Source organism: Hibiscus syriacus, unplaced genomic scaffold (assembly GCF_006381635.1).
Source record: "Hibiscus syriacus cultivar Baekdansim isolate YM2019G1 unplaced genomic scaffold, ASM638163v2 tig00110429_pilon, whole genome shotgun sequence".
Lineage (NCBI taxonomy): Eukaryota > Viridiplantae > Streptophyta > Magnoliopsida > Malvales > Malvaceae > Hibiscus > Hibiscus syriacus.
The window spans coordinates 7,409,013-7,416,495 of NW_024062733.1; positions in this window are offsets into that span (position 1 = coordinate 7,409,013).

The window sequence follows — 7,483 nt, forward strand, 5'->3', positions numbered from 1 at the left end:
CTAAAATGACTCCGCTTTAAACATTAATAGTCATTGTCAAAATGATTGTTGTTTTGTTCATATCATCACACCATTTGAATTTTAACAATTTAGTGACATAATTATAATAAAAACCAACTTTTAATTCTATAGAGAAATTAAAAGTTCCATAGTGTCTGATCTAATTTATATTAAATTAAAATAAGATTTGTATTTTAATTTAAAAAGAATTGTCGAATTTAAATACTAACATATATAATAAAGGTCAAAACAAATAAAGTTGAAAATATTTTCTCATTAACGTTTTTTTATCATTCTTATTTGGCTTAATACCAAAATAAGTGTCCAAACTATATCCATTTTCCTAAATAGGTGTCTAAACTAATTTTCGTCTCATCCAAGTGCCTAACGTTACAAACGTTACCTATTTAGGTGCCTGAGCCGGTAACGGTGTTAATTTCCTCGTTAAATGGCACATGTCACAACCTCGTAATTTTAAAAAATTTTATTTAAAAATTAAAATTAAAATTATATATTTTTTAAAAAAATAGAAAACACAAATTTTAAAATAAACCCAAAACTTTGAAAACCTTAATTTCAACCCCTAAACCATGTTATCCTCCACCTTTTATCGTCAACGAAGCTCCACCCGACCTCCATTCCCCCGACAACCAAAACCCCCATGAAATTAGGACCGATCGACGACCTATCGACGATGAATCAACGTTTCAAATCGCTCGAACCCTAGGGTTAAAATTGTGATTACACGCGATTCTAACTGCCAATCGACGGAAAACATGACAATGTATGAGTAGGAGGATTGCAGGGGCTACGTCGGTGGTGGTGGTCGTGGCAGAAAAGGGCAGCGGCAGATTAAGGTTAGGATTTGAGATTTTGGGGTTGTTTTATAATATAAGAAAACTTGTTTTTTATAAATATCATAATATTTTTAATAATTTATTTTAAAAAATAAATATCAAAATCACCATATTGTGACACGTGTCACTTAACGACAAAAATTAATGTCGTTGATGGCCCAGGCAACTAAACGGGTAACTGTTGTAACTTTAGGTACCTGGATGACACAAAAATTAGTTTAAATACCTATTTAAAAAAGAAAGATATAATTTGTGCACTTATTTTGATTTGAAGCGTTCCTATTTTGATCATTCTTTGTAAGATCATTTTACGGGTGTAGTATGGCCTTTTAAAATGATAGAATAGTATATTTATATGTTGAAATTTATATATTATGTTAGTTTAATCTTAAATATAAATAAAATAATAAATTTGGACAGTTTCATCCTGATTTTAAATATTTTAAAAATATAATTATAAAAAAATCCAAAATATGCATAAATTTAGATTCTACGTTTATAAACTTGATGAATTCATGTCTGGTAGTGCCACTGACTGGATCAGGTGGAATTCGCAACACCCTGAATACTTCCGGGAAATAGTGAGGTCTGGGATATGCTTTTTGGTTCTATTATTTGGTGCCTTTGGAGGAGAAATAAGGTAATTTTCGAGGCGGAGTTAAGAGAGAGCGATAACATACTTCAAAGAGTTTCCGCTTGCAGCAGGAAATTCGATTGGCCTTGTCAACCAGGCGTGATTTGCAGATTGTCCAGCAGCAGAAGGTATGTCGATATGGCAAATGGAAGACACCTCCGACTGGCTGGGTGAAGCTAAACACGGATGGGCATGCGGAGGCATTCTGCGTAATCATGACGGTAAATGGGTGTTGGGTTTTTCTAAACGCATTGGTGCATGCTCGGTTCTAGATGCAGAATTACGGGGAGTTTACACGGGTTTGAGACTTGCATGGGAAAGGCAGCATCGACGGTTAATTATCGAAACGAATAGAATGGACGTGGTAAGCGTTCTACAGGGCAAGAAGGATGTTGAGACTGTCTCCACCTTGGTGCCGCATATTCAACGTCTTTTAAACCGCAATTGGCAGCTGTGTTTTAGATTTGTTCCACGGGAATGTAACAAAGTGGCGGACGGAGAAATCAGGCTAGCTTGGACGAGGGTCGAGGAGTTCACGATGTACTGCTCTTTGCCAATGGAGATCTCTCAGCTATTTTCTGATGACAATGGGACGATGACTAGTGAATAATGGCGTGCATGGCCATCTCTTGTACTAAAAAACAAACACACATTAAAACATTAAAATTTTTCAAAATTAAAAATAAGGGTAAAGTATACAAATAGTCCCCAACCATAGGGTACTGCTTTATTAAGTCCCTCGACTATTAAAAGTTACAAAATGATCCTCTAACATGGAGTGTTGCTTTGTCGAGTCCCTCAACTATTAAAAGTTACAAAACGATCACCTGACTATTCATTATGTTCCAAACTCATCTTGATTCCTTAGAAATTGACAGTATTCTGAGTTGAATGTTAGGTTACTAACTGTGATATGAAAAAATCTGAATTCAGAATCTCAAACGACTACCACATTCCAACCATCATGTTAACATCTAGCTTAGACAATCCTCAATTTTTTAACGGAAAAGGATGAGTGTGGAACATAACAAATAGTCGGGTGACTATTTTGTAACTTTTAATAGTTGAGGGACTTAACATAATAACATTTTATAGTTGAAGGATCATTTTATAACTTTTAATAATTTAAGCACCTAAATAAGCACCTGTATAATTTGGACATTTATTTTATATTAAATCTAAAATCGATTATTTTAAATCTTTTTAATTTATTAATATTGTTGGTATATCATTTGAGTCATATAAAAAATTCAAAAAGTATAAAACTAAATTTGATAAATTAGAGTTTACGGACTAATTTTCAAACTTATACATAAATCAGGAATTAAATACAATTTTTACGGATAAGTAAAAGGGAAGCAAAACGTTAATTAAACAGAACAATTTGAAAAGAAGGAAAAAGAAAAACACACTACACTACAAGGCAAAGAATCCCAAAAACATAAGAATTGGAGGAGGGAGGCGCATGAGAGAGCGTTTGATTACACTTGCGTTCCTTGGCTTCTTATAAAGGGGGATAGGTTAAGATTGATGAATATATGTCGCTCGGATTTTTAATTCATTCGATTTAATTCGACTTGAAAAATATAAATATTTCATTTGATTTGAATTTGATTCGAAAAATATATATATTTCACCCGATATGAATTGATTATTTTTTAAAATAAAATTCGAATCCGACCCGACATGAAATAATATATTTATTAAAAAATATTATTTGTATTCAACAAAAATATGTATCTAATTGAAAGAAAATAATATATAGATGAGTAATATTGTAATTATTTCTAAACATATAAGGTAAAAATATAATTTTTTTGATCATATCGGATATTTTTCACTTTAAATTCGAACCTGATTCGACTCGATCCGAATATCATCTAAAAAAACTAAACACAACCCGACTCAAAATTAATTTTTTTTAAATCATCAAATCAAATCAACACTTATCGAATTCAGTCTCGTATCCATTCCTGGCGAGACGAGATGATCCTTGTGGAAATATGGTATGTGAGTAACACGCGACACTCAGTTTCTGGTGGAACTGAAAACGGCACACGTATTAGGTGCGACAAAAGCAAGTAGAGATTGAGACCTCCATTTTGGGCTTATCTTTGTTTTCGTTCAAAGTCGCAATCAGTAGTCAATTCAAAGGCCTCAATCATCTATCACTTGATCAACACGTTGAAGGTTTATCTTTACACGTTGGAAAAATATTGTTATATTGAATTGGTCACGTACTGATAGCGATCTTTTTATTATATTTAAAAAAATACAATTAGAGTTTATTTGATGGATTATATAATTAGCTTCTTGAAAATAATTTACATAAATGGATTATTTAAAAATTATTTTATGTAAAATGAATTACATGAAAATTATTTACATAAAATAAATTATATTTTTTGAAAAATTATTTTCGAAAATTATTTTACGGTGTTTTCATGATATTATGTAAACCATTTTCACTACTGTTTGATATATTATAATTGGTTTTATGAAAAATAATTTATGTAAAATGAATTATTTAAAACTGTTTACGTAAAATGAATTACATTTTCTGTATAATAGTTTTCGAAAACTATTTTACGATGTTTTGATGATGTTGTGTAAAACATTTTCACTACTTGCTTGATACACTATAATTAATTTTATAAAAAATAATTTACATAAAATGAATAAAGTTTGGTTCGATTAATATTTAAAAAAATCGATTTGATTATTGATTGATAATTCAATTTGATAGGTGACCGAATTAACTGATTGAACACCCTTAATTTTTTTATTAGTATTTTATTAATTTAATACTAAATTACTAAACATTAATATTATAATAATATATCTGAGTACATATTAATATAATATTATTAAAATTGTATTATAATAATACTAAATATTTTAATAATTAATATTTTAATAATTAATATTTTAATTAAAAGAACTAAAAAACCCTTTCTATTGAAAAACTTGATGCTTGAGTCGACTCCCCTGCAAAAATCCCTACTTTAGAAGCCGATGATAGGTCCAACAAGAAACCTCATTGCCACATTGATAAACCACCAGACTACTAAACGGCCGTTAACAACCCGGATCGATTTTGAAAAACCTGCAATTGGCTCGTGCTTCATATCGTGAAAGACTTATGGCCAATTTTGATAATCATATTATCGAAGAAGACATTGATATGGTCGATGAGGATATCGAGATATTAGATGAATATGTCACACACTAGGTAATCGATGGCCTGATCTCCATCATTTTCTCGGACAGGGTTCATGATCTAACCGTCAAGAGCCTTAGCGAAACTGTGGTTGTCAAACTACTTTGTCGATGTATCGGTTACAATGTTATCCACAATCAAATTTATGACCTGTGAAAGCCTTCTCAAGCCCTCCGAATAATGGGCATTGAGAATGACTACTTCTTAGTCACGTTTCGCTCCTACAATGATTATCTCAAGGTTCTGGCAGAAGGTTCTTAGCTTGTTAATGGGCACTATCTGAAGATTGAGCCATGGACCGAGGATTTTTCAACTTCCCAACCCCATCCGAGTAAAGTCATTGCATGGATCCGCCTACTCGGCTTGCCTATGACTCTATACAGGCGTAGTTTGATAACGGAGATTGCAGAGTAAAGTCATTGAATGGTCCCGTCATGATAGTAGTCGGAGTGGTCGTTTCGAACGTATGGCGGTGAGAGTAGACTTGAATAAACCATTAATCTCTAAACTGATGGTTAATGGTCGTATTCAACTAGAGAAATATGAATCTTTGTCGGTTGTGTGTTTTAACTATCGCACATATGACCACGCTTCATCCGCTTGCCCGTTAATCAATATTCCCTCTACAGAAGCCAATGCTAATTCGATTGAAGCCCCGGTTCTTCCTTAAGCTGAAACTAACCCACAGTATGGGTCTTGGATGCTCGTAGAGAAGAAGAAGCGCAACCCTCTTAAAAAAAATGTTGATCAAAATCCTGGAAACGTGGCTGGTAACAGTCATGGTTCACACTTTACAACAATTGTTAATTTGGAAGAACATGATCAGGCTCCCACAAGCCAGCCATACCAAATGTCCTATCAAACCACATCCCCGAACCTTCGAAGAAAAAAGGAAAAGCTACAGAATTCCCTAAGTCTTACAAGTCCAAGAGCAGCATCAACTTACAAAAACATAAGTCCACTCATCTCTCGATCTCGGGACAGAAATGACCAAGCATATTGTAATGCCACACAACCACCTCTTTCAAGCAAGGTGCCAGCTCTTCCTACCTCAGGCAGAAAATCACTCTGGATAAGGCAAAACACTCGACAGTCATCATATTTGAAAATTCTGATCCTAACATACCTGTTCCTGCTGCCCATAGCTCACACACTATTTCCCCAACATGAGGCATGGTTCGAGTGAACCGCCTGATCATGGCCCTTTAAAACAGATTATCAATGTCGAAAGCATGGATATTAGTGGCAGCAATACACAAAGTGTGGAAGCTATTGTCCCCCTGGCTGATGGCACACCAGAAGTTGATGGGACTTCTATGACCGAATGAGCTCCGACTCGCATTTTTTCCATATTTTATTATGAATCTAAGAATATTTTGTTGGAATACCCAAGGTTCGTTCCTTAACAGTGGTTAAGCAATATATACGAGATCATAAACCGGATGTCATTGGTTTAATGGAGCCTCACATCAGTGGCTCGAAAGCTGATTCTGTCATTGCAGCTTTAGGCTTCCCTAATTCTCACCAGATTGAAGTTGTTGGCTTTGCGGGGGGCATTTGGCTATGCTGGTATGACTCTATTTTAATTGATATTCTTTGTAATTATTTCCAATTTTTGTGTTGTCGTATTACTCACAAGCAAGACAGGCAAAGCACCCTTGCGACGTTCATTTATGCTAGTCCCAGCGCATCAAAAAGGAAAGCTCTTTGGTTGCATCTGGGTCACCTCGCCCACCAAATTCACTAACCATGGATTCTTTTAGGCAATTTTAATACAACCTTGTATTTCTCTGACAGAATAGGTGGTGTCGACATCACCCAACCTTGCAAAGACTTCGAATCATTCCTCTTGGGTAGTGAACTTTGAGACATGCACTTTCATGGTCCAACTTTTACATGGGTCCAGGGCACTACTCATGCTCGCTTGGATAGATTTCTTTGCAACAATTATTGGGATAATCTTTATCTGGAGTTCGCTGTCTATCACCTTCTCCGTATCCGGTCCGACCCTGTCTTATCATGCTTCAAGTGGGTAACATTCCAAAGAGCTCTAAACTCAAGCAATTTCATCATTTTTGTGGGTGGAAACTTCATAGTGATTTCAATCGGATGGTTAAGAAAAATTGGAGTGACGATTGTACTTTATCGGCTTCCATAGCAAATTTTGCTAAGACAGTCGAGAATTGAAACAAATCGATTTTTGGCTACATTGGCTCCAAAAAGAAAAATGTTATAGCCAAACTCAAGGGAATACAACGTTCGTTACATGTTCACAACTCCTTTTATCTTCAAGACCTTGAATCTAAGCTTCTTAGCGAACTTGAATTGATCATTGACCAGGAGGAGCTCTTTTGGCGACAGCAATCTAGAGATGATTTGATTAAATTTGGTGATAACAACGCCTCATACTTTTACCGCAAAGCAAAAACTCACAAGTAAAGAAATCAGATTCTCTCTTTAAAAGTCGATGGCGATTGGAAAGATAGTCAATCAGTTATCCAAAATACGAAAATAATGCATTTTAAATCCATTTTTTCTTGTCAGGATAGGGTTGGTGGTTCATACCCTTCCATGGGCTATTTTCCCTATTTCATCGAGTGCCCGGGTATCCCTTGATATGGTACCTAAACCGGATAAAATTAAAGCAGTTTTAGATGATATGACCCCTTTGAAGGCCTCAGGATATGATGGCCTTCACGCCGAGTTCTTTTAAAAGTATTGATCCATCATTGGTGCTTCAGTCTGCAATTGTATTCAATCGGTATTTAATGG